Source organism: Plectropomus leopardus, chromosome 3 (genome assembly GCF_008729295.1).
Source record: "Plectropomus leopardus isolate mb chromosome 3, YSFRI_Pleo_2.0, whole genome shotgun sequence".
Classification (NCBI taxonomy): Eukaryota; Metazoa; Chordata; class Actinopteri; order Perciformes; family Serranidae; genus Plectropomus; species Plectropomus leopardus.
This window is the reverse complement of record NC_056465.1, coordinates 2420750-2439183: the sequence shown is the minus strand read 5'-3', so window position 1 is coordinate 2439183 and position 18434 is coordinate 2420750.

Here is an 18434-nt window from a genome sequence, read left to right as displayed (position 1 = left end):
CTGAATGTGAGAGGTAATTCTGAATAATGTTGGTTGCCATGTACTTTTTGTTGCCTAAACATTTGCATGTGGAGAGTCATCGCAAAATGTTTTTGGTGGCATCATGGTAGTGGAACATAAAGAGCAGATGCAGGAGGATAACTAGAGTGTAATATGTGGATGTAGAAGTCCACTTCAAAGTGGCTATATGTTATGACTAGTGATGAGAAGGTGTTGTGAAAATCTACTTGGCAATAAACCTCCTTTGATTCAGATCCTGAGCTAGACATTCATTCGTATACAATGACCACTTTATTGCTTTGGAAAATAAATATTAAATCAGTCCACATCATTGCCCTTCTATCAACAGAAATGTTCTTATTTCAAGTTGCAGGCTTTGGGCTTTTTTCCCCAATACTGTAAAGATCCCTAACTGAACTTTAACCTCTGAGCCACAATGATGCCCCAGTGTGCGCATCCTCAAACTCTGTGAAGTCTGAAAAACAAGGTATGCAGTTTCTGCCACAGCACCAAGACTTAACTCAAGTCTAAAACAAACAGCAGGGCAAGATAAAAAAAAGACACTTTACTTGTGTGAAATGTGCATACAAATATTGTGTAAACAAAGTAAACCATCCATCTCTCTTTGTCTGCACCTCTTATACACACCTCACTCCACTCATCCCTCTTTTATCCATACTTGGCCAAAAAAATGTAAATCCTTTGCTGCTATCACCCCCTAACACACTCCTTCCCTCTGTCAAAAATTCTCAGCAGCGTCCAGAAGCCTACAGCAGCGCGACTCTACAAGGTGTTATCGCAGCTTGACGACACAACAGCGAGCCATTAATCTCATTACTGCACACCGCAATACAAAGAATTGGGAAGGAAAGAACGAGTTACAACAGCAAAACATGTTCAACATCTTGGAAGAAAAGAGATACTCAGATGCTTAGAGGGTAATGGTGAGAGTTCCTCTTCTGAATCGTCCCTCTGTGATTCACAGCAAGTTACCTGTCAGCAGAGGCTGAGATGAATGAAGTGCTCCTGATGTAATAGACACCACACTAGTAAATGGGATTATCACATGAGTCTCGTGTCACAGAGAACAGTCACTACCTTAATAAATGCCCTTTCTTTCTTACTTTCCAATAAGCCATCTATGTCACAGTGTCTCTTTTTTTAAACTCAGTCTTCCCCTCAGACACATACTCTAGCCACTTCATCCTGCATCCTGATCTTCAGTCAGACGTTTCTGCATTGCTGCAGTCTTGTTGTCAGTCTCCTGCCCTGCACTCCTGTCACCAGCTTTTTACCCTGTCCAGGCCACTCCTCTCAAGTCTGCCTACACAATCTGCTCTGATTCCGAAGTCTCCAAATACCTCTGCTTTTGCAGTTGAGAAAGCAATCAGACAGAACCGTTTGGAGTGTTATTATACGCAGCTGGACATCTGGAAGGCACCTGCCACGGCAGCAGTAGATAAAGCGGCCGGACGCAACCTGTTGTATCCGCATGATACGCCACTGGACAGCGTCAGTTGAAGCGCTGTTGGTAACAACATAATATAAGGAGCGCAAGGGCGCCTATAGGGTGGTAGGTAGGGCCTGGTTTTTTTTAACACCTTGCGATGTGCCTCTTTCGCCTAATGCTAACCATCCATGGCAGCAGCATGTGAGTTTGTTTACATTCCATCATTGGTTACCATGTGCTTCTGTTGCCTAAACACAACAGCATGCAGTGTTATCACAACATGTGCTTGTGTTGACATTATGGTAGCTTCATCCTAGAGCGTAAATAGCAGAAGCAGAAGGATTTCTAGTGTATGATGTGTAGATGCAGTCCTCTGCAAAGCTCAGTATGTGACGACTTGGAATGACAACATGTTGGTCAATATCACCTCAATTTATTGTGATCCTGACTACACCATTGGCCACTTAACCACTTTTTGGGGTCATGTGCTCCACCCCTTCCCAGTCCCAAGGCTGTCTGTCTGATCTCTAGCCCTGCTGATCTCCATTTTCCAGGCTCCACTTTTCTTTGGTTCTTCCCAAACTAAATGTGTATTGCATGAGCCGCCTTCCATATTAGCTGTGCGCTATGGTTCCAAACTACTAAACAGGGTAATTGGCTACATTTACATGCACATTAATATTCTATTATTCCTAATATGACAATATTCTGAATTTAATATGGGTCATGTAAACAGCCTATTCCATCCAGATATTCTGAGCCCATTCTGGGCCCATTTGTGAAATTTAGCATTTTCAAATGAGGATGTGGAACATGCTGATATTACTCAGGTTTTAATACCACTCTTTGGGCATGCAAACAGCACATTTGGAAAATATACGTAAGTGGGGGTTTTACTGCAGTTTTTCTCACACAGGCTCTTGTCTGTCCATGGTTTGCTCTGTGTGTTGTCATGGATATGTTTAACACAAACCAACTCGCCGACGGTTTGCAATGCAGATGTAGAGATGCATATCCCCTCAAAAAAGCTCACCTGTCTGGTCAGAGGTAGAAATATTGTTTCATGAAATATTGTGTTTTAAATACCATAATCAATCGCAGTTGTATTTCTGTGTTAGGAAAATTTGAATAACGATTTTGTAATTATTTAACATGTTGTATTTGTTGTAACTGATGATGGACAGACTTGCTCTTTTAAAACAAGGGGTGGAAATAGATTTCATCGTTGGTAATTGGCTCATTTCAGTTACAGACTGGAGGTCATGGGCCTTGCTTAACTTCTCTTTTGTTGAGTTATAAATCTCCCTATGTTCTTTTGAAAATTCTATAAATTGTCTTATATATTTCTTTATTTTTGTATTTAGATTTTTTTCCCCCACAAACAACCAAAACCAATCTCATCTGATCTTGGTGTTATGAAAACAACAAATAAAAGACACTAGGCGAAGATTCCCTCAGCTTCTTTATGACCTCCCTTCACCATCCCTTACTAATATACTAACCATTAGCCATGTTGCAAAAGGTTTGAAATCATTAACTATGCACAACAACTTATAAACCGTTACCATTGCCAGGTGGTACCTTCTTGCACTATAATCTGTCAAGAAAAGAAAAGTTACATTTCCATAAACTAAATCAGTGTGTGGCATTGCCAAAAAACAACAACAACAAAAAAGACTGCTCAACTTATATCAATAGTTTTTGCACTGCAGTAACTCATGCTGGAGTTTTCATGGTTACATAAAACATACATCACCCCATGCCAAATTCAGGAGCTCCCCAGCAGGAGAACCTTGAACCCAGGAATAAGTCTGACCCTGAGGACAGATATCCAATCACTGGCCCATCTTGTCAACCTGTTGCTATAGGATATGCAACCACATCAAAGGGCACCCTTTGTTCACAGACGGGGTCACTGAATTATACAACAAAGAGCCCTCCTCCTGCCTTTGTCTTGATACTGTGACCCACTGATATGCATGAAACTCTTTTTTTGATATGGTGAGAGTTGTCTTTTGCAGCGATTGGCTGGACAGTTTGGATCCTTTCAAAATTAAATCTAATTAAATTAAGAATTAAAGGAGTTATGATTAAAATAGAAAATTACCATTTAATGTGCACCTTAATAATTCATTGTGGGCATACATGATAAATCAAGTAATTTTTAAATGCATATTCAAAATGAATAAATGAATTGCCTCCATCTACTCAGGTGTCTTTGTTCCAAACCATGTTACTTTGTTACATAAACAGAACCACATGCTTTTGTAGCATAAGTCCTCCATGTGTTTTTGTTGACATCCTTGCATTGGAAGCGGCATCCCGGAACATCAACAGCAAATGCAGGATACTAAGAGCATATATAGACGAAGAAGTCCACTGACAAAGCGACAGTATGTGATGACTTGAGATGTGAACGTGTTGGGATGATATTACAGATTTAATCCATCTTGTTTTCTATCAATGCTCCATAAAATGTATGTGTTCTATTATTATTCTTTTCCATCAAACTTTTGGCTAGCTGTAAGCAATGCTCAGAAGCTGTCCATTCTATGAGAGGTAGATTTTAGCTTGGCACAGGCTTCACAACCTGTCCTTACTCTGATGAGGACTAGATTTCTGTCAAAATGTTAGTTGCTGCACCTTATTAAAAGCTCTTACTATAACAGTGCACTCCAAATCTTTTTAGGGAAACACAGCACTCTTCGGATAAGTATTTTTGCAGGGACACAGATAAATGCACTTTTGAATTATGAATCAAAAAGAGAATATGTCTAGCTCCATGTCTACCTCTAGCAATACGTCAAACAACTTGACAGTCCCTGTAGCTGTATTTCAGACGTTTGTTGTTGCTTTTCACCAGAAATTAAAATAACAGCATTATATTCCAACTTAACTGAACCCGTGAGTGGACAGCTTTCAACTTTCTTTTTCCAAATAAAATCAAGTACCTGCAGTCACTGTGGTGTAGTATTTTAACTGAGTCAAAACAAGAACAAACCAATTTTGAGAATGACTGCCAAATTTTGCAAAGTTTTTGACACTGTGTGAGCCAGATGAGAAAGTATTCATTTGTCAGTCAAATTATCCCTCCTCCACTTTTCCAACTCAAAAAACCAAATGAACTGAAAAAGTTAAACCGCATTTGTTTTTCATAGATTACATAAGATAACGAAATAAAAATATGTCCATGTTGTAGATGTGTAGCCTCAACATTCTGTTTCGCTCTTTGTATCAGTCTGGACTCTCTGCCACCAAAAACACTTTCCAGAAATTTAAATCCAAACAGGGATAATCAGGGATTGACACCGTAATTGACAACGTAAGCATCAAATGGACAGTGTGTAGTTGATGACATGACAGAACAGTAGCAGTGGCTCCTGAAGCAACAGGTTCTAACTCTAACGTTCTATTAAACACAACAATAAATTAAGTTATTGCAGAAATAGAGTCAATAACAACAATTAAACAAGGGCAAGAGGATGCACTCACCAAGTTTTTTGGAAAAAAAAAAGTGTTTTCTGTTTTTCCAACTGGATTTGGCAAAAGCTTGATTTGCCAACTGGCTCCAGCATTGAAAAAGATGTTGTTCGATACAAAATCAATGTCCCTTGTTGTTTCACCACTGATTGGCCTAATCAGTCATGCCATACAGATCGGTGTTCACAATGCTTCGACAGACAACAAGGATGCTGTCAGCTGGTATTCAGTAGTCCAGATATAGCTGGCTGCTAAATGAGAAATGCAAAAAATACGCTGCCAATGCCAGTGTATTGTAAAAACCCTAAAAGGATTGTTGACTACAGATTATGTCCCATACCAGTGGTAAAAATAAATAAGTTGTAATTTTTTTAGATATACTGTTACTGTCCTAAAAAACAACATATTTGTGTACTAGTTAGGAAATGTTAGGAAAAGCAACAGCAACATGGAGTATAAAGTGTCCATTTACATTTCGAAATGCTGTCACCGTGATGTCAACAAATGCACATGGTGGTATGATGTCACAGTGGGATGATGCAGCCCATTACTGTGATGTCACTGCATGCAGAAAGCAGCATGGTCCTTATGTTTATACAACAGCAAAGACTTTCATAATGGTTAGGATTAGGCAACAAAGGTACGGGTGGTTAGGTTTAGGTAAAAATGAAAAAACACACATCCACACAGTAAGCGAACTCTGGACTCCTGCACCAAATTTGGCTGCACTCGCGCTCCTCATATTACCTGGTTACCAGCAGCATTATTACCTGAAGCTGTTCTTCAACATTTCATGTGCACATGACCTGTCTGGTCTGATGGCGTTCTCACGTGTTGCTGTGCGTGTTGCATGTGGACGTGCAGTCTGGCTAGCTGCCAGCATATAGTTAACAAAGCCACTAGTTCTGTCTGAACGCATTCTCATCTGACACTGTCCAGTTGCATCTTGGTTGGACCTGAATGGTAGGTTTTCGCATCACAATTGTTCGCCAAAAGCAGTAACAGAGTAGCACTATTTGATGAGATTGGAGTGAGTACAGGCTGGTCAGACTGATACAGAGAGCCAACAGAATGTTGAGCTCACGTCATCAGGATGATCTTATGGGTAGTAGGTGTGCTCACTGCATGTGATCCATTAGCATTAGATTATTTGGATGAAGACAAATTGGACATAAAAATGAATGGGAGAAATTTGTTTTACATCAGCTGCATATTGATCTCGTAGAAGGGAAATATCAAGCATTAATATAGTTACCCTTTTACCTGCCCAAAACACACACACACACACGTACACACACACGTACACACACACACACACACACACACACACACTCACACACAGCATATGGACCCTAAATCTTTTGAGAAAGCCTAAAATTACTTTTTTGTGGTGAAACATCTGTCAGGCACGGCTCATCACATGCCATTAAATAGTGGCTACCATCTGATCATCATGCCCACTTAATACATGACAGCATTATGAGACCTAACATATAGACGTGACATATCTTTGTGCCACACAGGCGTCAGTAGCAGTGATACCGGCACGCTAAATATGGCCTGATTTATGAGGCAGCCTCCACTCCCTGCTGTAACATATGGTAAAGACATCCTGTATGCATGATGAGGCATCCATAAAGGAGCCACTGCGGCTGATTTATGGCGGCTGAATACGAGTGCAGAATCACCAACATCCAGTTTTTGTCAGAGTTAATTTTTCAGCCTCATTCAAAACTGAAATAAAAGAGTGCCAGGAAATGCTTAGAGTACATTACAGACCAGAGTAGATGTGAGAAAAACACATCCACTAGGATATAGGACTAGGGCTTTCATGCATGAATGGATAAACACTATTTAAAGGATTATGACAAAAGTATTGTAGACACAATTCAGTGCGGTTTTAAAAAAGACTATCGGCCGAAAAGTTATGGGAATTATAATATACATATAATGTATTGTAAATTTGTTGTGGATTTTTAAAGTACAAACATAAGAGAAACAAGAAAAGGTAAAGAATACAGAAAATGATGTTGCTATCCATCAAATCAGCACCCAAGGTTAAGAAACACTAAGACAAAGTTCACAATTAAAATTCAACAATATGCAACAACAACAACCCTTTCTAATTCTGAAGTCATCAAATAACACAGAGATAAAACCATCTTTTTTGCAGCAGTATGAGATGTGGGGACACAGCATCAGTTTAAAATGCAGGCAGCCAACAATAAAACTTTAAGACCTGAAAAGTTCCCACTGAGTGCACGGAAGGGTTTGTTGATGGAAAGAAAATAAACATAAATATTAGGTGTTTTAATGATGTTGTGCATTAATTTTGAAAAACACTGCATCTAACGAGAAGAAACTTTACATTTCCTGTGGAAACAAAAGTGTATTTTGAAAAGACACAATGCATTTAACAGTATGAACTGACACGCTGTCTCTGCAGAGCATCATGGTGATAATATCACCAGCTCTAGGGGAGGGTTCATTTTTTTTCTTTTCCCAAAAACTTAAATGTTATTGCAGGGTTAGCCAGCTCATTCTCATTTCAAAGTAGTCAAGTACCATTGCTTTGACGGTGCTTTTTGTGAACTATCACAACACTAAAATACAACTTAAGCATTCACATGATACACCTCTGGAGAGCATCAGTTGAGAATGCGGCCGGACAGAAGCAGTCGAGGTGTTATGATGCGTGCCTGAACGGCCGGACAGCCCCTGCCTTGTAAGCCTGATACGTGGACGGGCAGCGTCACTGGAGAACGTCGCCAGACAGAACATGTCGCTTAAGGATGGCATCAGATTGAAACACTGCCGGTAAAGACGTGATTTAAGGAGAGCGAGGGCACTTATAGGGCGGGCGGGAAGGGAGGTGAAAGGGCCCAACCATTTGGGAGTCCTTTGTTTGCTTCCCGTCTGAATGTGATGGGGTTTTTTTTTATACCGTACTATGTACCTCCTTCCCCTAATCCTAATCACCCATGCCAGCATGTGCGTTTGTTGACGTTTTGGAGTTGTTTGCCAGGTGCTTTTGTTGCCTTAACATAACTACCTGCAACGTCATTCCACCATGTGTGTCGATGTCATGGTAGCAGCATCCCAGAATGTTAACAGCAGATGCAGAAGGATACCTAGTGTAACATGTAGATGCTAAGGTCCACTACAAAGTGGCACCATGTGATGACTTGGGATGAGACTGCGGTCAGTTGTGCATAATCCTGAGTAAAAGCACATTCAGTGTTAAGTATGTGTGTATTCGTGTTGTATGTTTAGATATATGAACCATTAAACCCCTTTTAATATGTCCAACAAAATCCAGACAACAAAAGCATTTTAGCATGATCATCTGAAAATATTTTATATGCTGTGGGGTAACGTTTATGTCTGAAACCCTCTTTCAGCTCATCAGCTTCAGACTGGAGCTCTGTAATAGTACTGTGTGCTATAGTAGTACTCTAGTTTCCATTTTTATCCATCTGTCCCTCATCATGTAACTTCCTCTCAGGGAGGTGAGTTTTGGCAGGGCTCCAGAGAAATATCGATGAGGACAAGTAAACTATGAGCCCTCAGAGCAACAGAGCAGCTACAGCAGGTGTCATCATAAGCCAGTGGGCAGAGACTTCAGTGTGTGGCATACTAATGCTCTTTCATAAGATAGTGAAACAAAAGCATTGTGAACAATTACTCTACATTCGAGATGAAACAATATAAAATTTTCATATCATGATAATCGTGACCAAAATTACCAAAAGACCAGCATTATTTGGATAATCAATATATTGCGATAATGTTGAAATGTGCAGGAAAATGTACAAAAAGTAGCCTACTGATACACACACTGAAATCATGTTTTTTTAGAAAGGGGAGGGTTGGGCTACACATTCAGCGTTGTTGCGTCTGTCGGAGATTGTTGCTGCTAACTTTGGTTGAGGCATTACAGTCTAACAGTTAGTGTCCAGAATTAACTTTTTGATTCACGTGCCAATTTGGTAGAAAAAAATCTACCAAGCATATATTTTTTACCAGTCAAAATAATAAATTGCCTTTTTGTTTCACATACATTTTTTTCAGTAAATTTAATTGAGATAATAATAAATGCAAAGTTAGAGAAAAGGCCAAAGCAAAATCTAAAGTAAACGTATTAAATATATTGAACAGCTCATCACCACAGCCTCTGTGTGTCAATGAGCTCCCTCTGGCAAGCTGTGATGCTGGGTATCCGTGTAAGGCTTTTATTGTGAAAGGTAAGAAGTGAGGCTGCTGCACTGTTGCTGTCATTGTGAGAGCTAAAAAGAATTTGCCATGTTTGTTCAAACTGTGCAGTGGTGTGTCCAGACTTTTTTTTTTTTCGAGGTGGCCCAAGTGGGGCACTGACTTATGCAGGAGTGGCATGGAATATGTGTGCTGCTGTGGGCACATGCATCAACTTAGCTTTAATTTACAATTTATGTTTCCTCTGCCCATAGCTACTTTAATTACTATCATTTTAGTGTCAATAATTTAAAGTTTAAATAATAAACAGACCTACCAGTCAGAATGACACCACACAAAAGTAAAATGACACTTCCTTACTTTATGACAGAAATTGTTCCTCCTAAAGTAAATAGTCCAATACCATTGGCGGCTGGTGATAAAAAATTTTGGGGGGGCGCACTGGGGAGTGGGGATTACAACACAACTATAAACTCTACTTGAACATAAATTTTGCTCTCCTCTCCTTCAGGCCAGCAAATTTTTCAATGACTTTCTGATTGAAATCTGTCATTTCACAAACAAGTCTCTTTTCCATGGAGAGCATGCTAATTCTGCCAGAAAACTGTAGCTTCATGCTGTTGTCAAGATGGCTACGGCTACTTTCATGCCGTTTGCATTTTTCAGAGAGATGTTTCAGGTCTCTGACCCCCGTTGTTGTCCACAGAGGTTCAGTGCCAACACTTTGAAAAAGCAAGCAGGGAAAGCAATAAAGAGCATTGCTAACTTCACATCCAGTTAGCCAACTGTGTTTAGCATAACACAGGCGGGAGAAGCCCCGGGTGTAACTCCGCCCACGGTCACTTGCCTGCTGCTGGATTTTTAAATCCGGTTGGTCCGGTCCAAGCTCCTTAATCCGCTTCTTTTCCTCCAGTGAACGCCTCGTGAAATTATTATTTTGTAAAGAAATAACCGAATTTTGTTTTGCTGCCGCCATTGTCTCCTGTCTTGTCGTGACTTGTCCGTTTGCATCCGTATGCGCGGGTCCGTCTGTTGACTGTGTTTGTGACAGATGTGCTCGCGCATCTACGCTGCCAGGGGTGTGACTTTGATTGACAGGTATCATCAATCAATCAGGTTGGAAGAACAATGACAGACAACGCGCTGATTCGCCACGGGCGCAGAGAGCTGCGCCCGGAGGAGAATCTTGAGTAACAAATTAGAGACCACCGTGAAGTCACATGGAAGAAAAGTTTAACGACATACATACATACTCATTTGACCGGCGTCCCTCGCCTTTGAAACATATGTATTTCAGCCTGCACAAAAAACAACTCTGAATAAACCCAATATGGGATGGGAAGGCTTGAAAAATTAAAAGTCAGACACATTTTCTGAGTGCACAGATGTGATAATTACTTTTTATTGCATGATTTATGTGTACTGTGTGTCTATACTTTTTCCTGTAATTTTGATGGGGGCGGCGCCCTAGCGCCCCCTATTGACAAGCCGCCACTGTCCAATATCAAGTATAATGTGCCAACACAATTAAAGTACTGTAACGGACTGACTGACATGTTTATGTTAATTGTGATGTCAGGTTCACAGTGTTAAGGCAGTTATGCTTAATTAAGGAAGGGATCAGTTAGAGAGTTCAGAGTTACCAGTTTTTTCAAGTCAGTGAACACACCATGCCTGTAATATGAGATGCTTTGACGTTAAGCCTGTCAGTCTCTTGTTGCTGCCTATCACAGTGATTTGCATGAGAAGACTCACTTGTGATTGGCAGAAAGTTAGGAGGGTTGGTTGTTATTCTTCCTGGAGAGAGCGTGGTGTGTGTGATTCGGAAAAAGACGGCGGCAAAAGCTAAGAGTTGATGAGTTGTGTTACCGGAGCAGTAGACAGGCTGTTTTTGTTATTTTGGCGTTGGTTACGGCCTACAGTAACCTGTGTTCTGTGTCAGAAATAAAGAACGGAGAAACGAGAGAACGCCTGGTAGCCTCGTCAGTGTGAGTCGCTACATTTGGTGTCAGAAGTGACGAACATTTTCGCCTGTGTGACTCCTGGTATCGCCGCAATTGGTCGGCTGACTTCGGCTGTGTTCTGCCGCGGACAAGAGAGCGACATGCTGCCGGGGCTTTACTGAAGGTTAAACAGGAGGCCGACATTGACGGGCGGACTTTTATGCCGCCGCCGCCGCGGCGGCTCCATCGACTGCAGCCCACAGAGAGCGGGTGAGAGAAATGACTTTGAAGTTAGCTGCCGACGCCGGCCTGGGCGCGGCGCACCGCTCAGATGAAGGAGGCATGGCGGCTTCACTCACGGATATGATCGGCAATGTTGGGCCGCGTGGTGGAGCTCCTGCAGCTGCATTAAAGACCCCCAGGTATGATGGGAAAACGGACTGGGAAGCTTTTCACGCCCAGTTTGAACTGTTGGCCTCTGCAGCTAAGTGGGAAAAGGGAGAGAAAGCCCTCCAGTTAGCCATGTGCTTGACCGGTGATGCTCTTTCAAGCCTGCTGTTACTGAGCCCTGATGATCGAAAAGACTATGATGCTCTGGCGGGAGCTTTGAGAAGGCGTTTTGGGACTATGCTCAACAGCCAGCCTGCTCCGCTCTGAACTGTGTAGCTGTCAGCGGCGAACTGGGGAGCATCTTAGGGAGCTTGCAAATGACATTGAGGGATTAGTTCACCGTACCTATGCACACATGCCACCTGCCATCCAGAGAGAGTTAGCCGGGACTATTTCCTCCAAGCCCTGTTACCAGCTGACCTGCGTATCCAGACATTACTGGCTCACCCCAGATCGCTTCAGGAAGCATTGGAGCTGGCAACAGAAAGAGAAATGCTGTGTGCTGGCTCCTCGGGGGCCCTGCTGGGGGAACCAACCAAGGTGAGAGCTGCAAGTGTGGCTGAGTTGGACACAGCGAAGCCTGCCTGGGTGAGTGAACTGACACAACTGGTTCGGGCCGCCACTTTAAAGGAGGAACAGCGGTCCAGGCCCCGCCAACGGTTATGTTGGGGGTGTGGACAGCCTGGCCACCTGGTCCGTCAGTGCCCTCACGTCCCCACAACACAGGGAAACGGGGAAGGGACCGCATGAACAACGCCGCTTATGACCGGACATTGCGGAACCCTGACACCATGTCCCGGCCTTTCCCAGATGATTTGGATGGACAGCTGGAGCGGGTGGTGGTGCTGGGTCGAACTTGGGTTGGAGACTGTTGGTACGCCCCTGTTTCTGTTGGTACAACGGGCTGCTCTGCATTGGTGGACACTGGCTCCTCAGCGACCCTGGTAAGACCCGAGGTGCTGGACGGCAGAGCAACCATTTTCCCCCCACCTTGTGTAAGCTTCAGACAGTCACCGGTGAGCGGGCCCCATGATAGGGGAAACATCAGTGACATTTAGAGTGGGGAAGAGGTCAGTTCGCTGCCCAGTGTGGGTCGCAGCCCTAGATGACTGTATACTGGGGTTGGATATTCTCGGGCACTGGACTGTGTTATCAACACGAGGAGGGGGACTCTCACCTTTCCAGATGGCCATGTCATTCAGATGTACAAGCGGCAGCCTCTACCACAGTGGCCCATGGCCCACACGGTGTCACTGCTGGCAGCTGAGACCACATCTGAAGTAACCACTAACCCCACCCTGCCCTACGAGCTGCCTGCACTTACCTGCACCCCACCTGTTGCTGATCCCCACCCGCAGCCACCCTTCAGCCCACCACCCCCGGACCCGCCCCCCACTGGCCAGCACCAACCATCAGTCCCCAGTACCTTACCCTCTGGCCCTCCAGCTGCTAGTGCATGTGAAGACCCAGCTTCTACATCATTGCACAATTCCCCCTCTCATGCTGACCTCCATGTGCAACCAGTCTTTACAATGCAACCCTCTACTCCAGAGTTCTGGCAGTAAGAGAAGTTTGGCAGAAAAACTGCGATGGACTTTCTCCAGAGGAACAGGGTCTACTGTGGCAGCTCCTACTGGAGTTCAGAGACTGTTTCTCACTGTCAGAGGACGACGTTGGGCGGACAGATCTCATCCAGCACAACATAGAGACTGGAGATGCACAGCCCATTAGGATGAGACCTCGTCGCCTCCCCCTGGCAAGACAGATAGCAGCAGACAAAGCACTAAGAGAGATGCAACAGGCAGGGCTGATTGAACCCTCCACCAGCTCTTGGGCCTCCCCTGTTGTCATGGTCCCAAAAAAAACTGAAAGACGATTGGCGGTTCTGTGTGGATTTCAGGCCACTCAACAAAGTGACCAAGAAAGACCCCTACCCACTACCGCAGATTGATGAGACTCTGGACACTGTGGCTGGGTCTTCCTGGTTCTCCTCCCTGGACCTGCGCAGTGGTTACTGGCAGGTCCCTCTTGCCCCAGAAGCCAGACCTAAAACTGCCTTCATCACCAGCGGGGGCTTGTGGCAGTTCAAAGTCCTGCCATTTGGACTCTGCAATGCCCCTGCCATTTTCGAGAGACTGATGGACAAGGTGCTCGCCAACATCCCCAAAAGTGAGTGTGTTGTGTACCTGGATGACATTCTTGTCCATGGTGGGTCCTTCAAAAACTGCTTTGGGGGCCCTTAGGCGTGTGCTGGAGCGGGTGGCGTTGGCAGGTTTGAAACTACACCCCCAGAAGTGCTGTTTTATGAGGCGTGAAGTCACATTCCTGGGTCACCGGCTGGGGGGCGGTGGTGTCAGCACCATGGATGAGAAGGTGCAGGCTGTTAAGGACTGGCCCACCCCCAAGTCTGTGCTGGAACTGAAGAGCTTCCTGGGACTGGCCTCATACTACAGGAGGTTTGTCAGGGGGTTCTCCTGCATAGCTGCACCCCTGTTCCACCTGTTGCAAAAGGGGGAGATGTTTGTTTGGACAGAAAAGTGTCACACAGCATTCACCACGCTGCAAAGAGCCCTCATGGAGGCCCCAGTCCTCTCACCACCTGACCCCAGCCTGCCCTTCACTCTTGACACAGACGCCAGCAGTGTCGGCTCAGGCGCTGTGTTGGCTCAAGTTACACCGGAAGGGGAGAAAGTGGTGGCGTACTACAGCAGGACATTCAATAAAGCAGAGCGCCGCTACTGTGTCACCAGGCGGGAGCTGCTTGCTGTGGTCAGCGCCATCCGACATTTCAAGTATTACCTTGGGGGTCTTCACTTCACAGTCAGAACTGACCACTCAGCTCTGCAGTGGCTCATGTCATTCAAAGAGCCAGAAGGCCAGCTGGCACGCTGGATTGAGGAGCTGCAGGGCTATGACTTCACTGTGCTCCACAGGCCTGGGACACATCATGGTAATGCTGATGCCCTCTCGCGCGCCGCCCCTGCTACGCGGAGGGCTGTAACTACTGTGAGAGAAAGGAGACGCAGGAGGAGGGGGAGCGGAGAGCTGATGTGAAGTGTGCAACGGCAAATGTAGAGAGACAGTGCACCGGACTGGAACTTATGATCGTGGATGCAGCTGAGTGGGCTCTCCAACAGGGGCAGGATTCGGACATCAGACCAGTGCTCACATGGGTGGAGACACAGTGCCAGCCCCCATGGGAGGAGGTTGCCATGCACTCTCGAGCCACGAAGGGCCTCTGGTCCATGTTTGAGGCCCTGCGGCTATGTGACGGTGTGCTCCAAAGAGGGTGGAAAGAACCAGCGACAGGAGAGACACGGTGGCAGGTGGTGGTGCCGAGGACCCTGAGGGGGACAGTTCTCCAGGCAGTGCATGGGGCCCCAGGATCTGGACACTCTGGAGTCACTAAGACGCTTCGACGGCTGCGGCAAGGGTTCTATTGGGGCCAACAGAGGCGAGATGTGGAGGACTACTGTCGTTGCTGTGACAGTTGTACTGCCCGCAAAGGCCCTACAGACAGATCCCATGCCCAGCTCCAACAGTTCCCAGCAGGGTTTCCCATGGAAAGGGTGGGGATCGATGTCCTGGGGCCGTTTCCCCGCACGGAGAGGGGAAACCGGTACATCCTTACAGCCATGGACTATTTTACAAAGTGGCCAGAAGCATATAGTTTGCCCGACCAGGAAGCAGAGACCATTGTGGATGTGCTGGTGGAGGGGATGTTTAGTAGATTTGGTGTACCTGAGATCATCCACACCGACCAGGGCAGGAACTTTGAGTCCCGTGTGTTCTCAGCCATGTGTGCGAAACTGGGAACTCACAAAACCCGCACCACCCCCCTCCACCCTCAAAGTGATGGTCTGGTTGAAAGATTTAACCGCACACTGGCGCAGCAGCTGGCCATTGTGACAGCTAAACACCAAAAAGACTGGGACGCGCATCTTCCCCTTGTGCTGATGGCATATCGGTCTGCTGCTCAAGACTCCACCTCCTGCTCCCCTGCCCTCCTCATGCTAGGCAGGGAGATCCGAACCCCAGCGGAGATGGTGGTGGGCAGACCCCCTGATACCCCACTGGACCCTCCAGGACCTGATTATATGCCCGGAAGCTGCAGGATCGGCTGGAGTCAGCGCACGAGTTTGCCAGGGATCAGCTTCTGAGTGCAGGGGTGAGGCAGAAGAGAAACTATGACATTCGAGCCAGAGGACAACATTTCACGGCTGGGGAACTGGTTTGGGTGTACAACCCCCAGCGGAAGAAGGGCAGGTGCCCAAAACTGGACAGTGAGTGGGTGGGTCCCTGTAGGGTCTTGGAGAGACTTGGAGAGGTGGTGTACAGGGTCCAGCTGCCACCTAGAGGACGGAGGGTTGCCCTGCATCGGGATAGGCTGGCCCCATACCGGGGCACGGGCACCCCACAAGGACCGGAGACTGGAACACGTAGCCCGCAGAACACTGACCTCGGGGCCCTCCAGGCCCTGTCTCCTGCCCCCTGCCCTGACACCCCATCAGGCTCCTCCCCAGTCCCCTCACCGGGCCCCCAGTCAATCCCATCCAGTGACCTTGCCATGCTACCCCACCCTGTACAGACCGGACTCTCTTCAACTTGCCCCACAAACCCATCCCTGTCCCCCTGTCCTAGCTTTGCTCCGAGGCGCCAGAGGCCACAAAGGACCCATAGGCCCCCTGCTTATCTGAGAGACTTTGTTCAGCCCCTCGGGGGCGAGGGACTTTGAAGGGCGGGGGTAGTGAACGGACTGACTGACATGTTTATGTTAATTGTGATGTCAGGTTCACAGTGTTAAGGCAGTTATGCTTAATTAAGGAAGGGATCAGTTAGAGAGTTCAGAGTTACCAGTTTTCTTCAGGTCAGTGAACACACCATGCCTGTAATATGAGATGCTTTGACGTTAAGCCTGTCAGTCTCTTGTTGCTGCCTATCACAGTGATTTGCATGAGAAGACTCACTTGTGATTGGCAGAAAGTTAGGAGGGTTGGTTGTTATTCTTCCTGGAGAGAGCGTGGTGTGTGTGATTCGGAAAAAGACGGCGGCAAAAGCTAAGAGTTGATGAGTTGTGTTACCGGAGCAGTAGACAGGCTGTTTTTGTTATTTTGGCGTTGGTTACGGCCTACAGTAACCTGTGTTCTGTGTCAGAAATAAAGAACGGAGAAACGAGAGAACGCCTGGTAGCCTCGTCAGTGTGAGTCGCTACAGTACCAAAAAAAAAAAAAAAAGAAAAAGCATGTGTGAACAAACTTTTCAACAGTTTGATCAGTTTATTTGAATGTAAAATATAATACAAACCAGACGCTACTCTGACACAATACTCTCTGTCAGGTTTAAGGCTGAATTGCTGAATTGCACCTATAAACAATAATTCAGTTCATTCTTTAAACAGTTCAAACTGGCTGGACAGATAGCCAGTCATAATGGAGAGGCAAATCACATTTCAGGGGTAGCCTGTGCCACCCCAGGCCACTCCCTGGATATGTCCCTGAAACTGTGGGGCCTCCATCTTAATAGCTCATAACCTTCATCAGTATGTACACAGTGTTAGCTCTCAGCAGACCAGCAGCTCCTTGTAGTTTACTGATCAGCTGATGTCTCGTGCTGTAAACTGAGCCGCATAAGGAGTAGCGCTCGAGATACTTCACCGCACCGCACAGGTGTGTTTGTGAGACACAGAGAGCGCAGAGGCTCTCAGCAGAGTTTAATACGTGACTATTTTGGCACTGTGGGGGTGTTAATTTGGGACACCGCCGACAGTTTTTACTGTGATTTCAAAACACGGTGATCACACAGGGTTATCAGGATAATAATATTTTGAATGATATCACAGGGAATTTCACCGGGATTATCGTGATAATGGATAACCGTTGTATCCCTGTTCTATATGTTTTGCTGTGCTTGGATCAAAGCTGAGTAGCAGCGGGAGCAGGGAGGTTTTCTTTGTCTATAAAGTGAGTGAACTTATAGATGTATTATCTTGGATAGCATAGTGTATAATGTATTGCACAAACTGCAGTTAGCAAGCATTACATGGAAAGAAACACAAAATAAAGCTTGAATTGTTGCCTGCTTTGCCCAGTTGGTATTCGAGTCTTGACTAGGGTTGAGTACCAAAACCGGGTGATAACATAGTGCTTATACCTTTGGAACCTAGCAGATTGAATCATGATATAGATTACTGTGCCTCATTTCAGTGCCAGATTGTCTCAACTGACTCCGACTCACTGGCTCGCTCACACATGACATGAAAATATAATTAAAGGTGGTGCCTTTACACATTGCCCTGTGTATTAAATCTTTCTGGGCCAGTGTGCATCATGTGATGGTGTTATTCCACTTTCGGCCACCATGTAAATTTGTGTGGCACGATTCTTGGGGGCCTGGTCTAGCCACAGAGTTGGAAAGCTAAGTTACCTTACATTAGAAACTGACCAGGGTTCCTTAAGGTGGACTGTTAAGGTACAACGGCTATTCTCACTGTAGTCACTCAAGAACAGGTTGTCTCCTCTAAATTGTATCAGTGACATGTAACTAGCGTGCATGGTCATGACCAGGCCCCTGCCTGCACCTCTGGAAGGAGATGTCTGCCTGAAACTTGTACAAGAGGAAGTAAGAAAAATACCTTAATTAAGCCAGTGATGTCCTTAGTGGAAGTTCAAAATTTCCTTCACAGCATTTAAAGTACTAGCTGACCTAATAACATATCAGTTGGAATTTTTTCAAATTGGTCAAATTATGAGGCTACAGCGCCGTTTTTCATAACAAACTTTTTTTTAGTATTTTAGTTACGAGGGGTTTCTCTTTTTTTGATTTTCCATGAAAACACCCCCAAAACAATAGGTTAGGAGTATCAGATCTCAATCATTTTTCACACACATTGTCCAGACTCTTATAATACAATTCTAAAAAGAAAAATGATAATTCATTGATTTTTCTTGCTCCAATTTGAC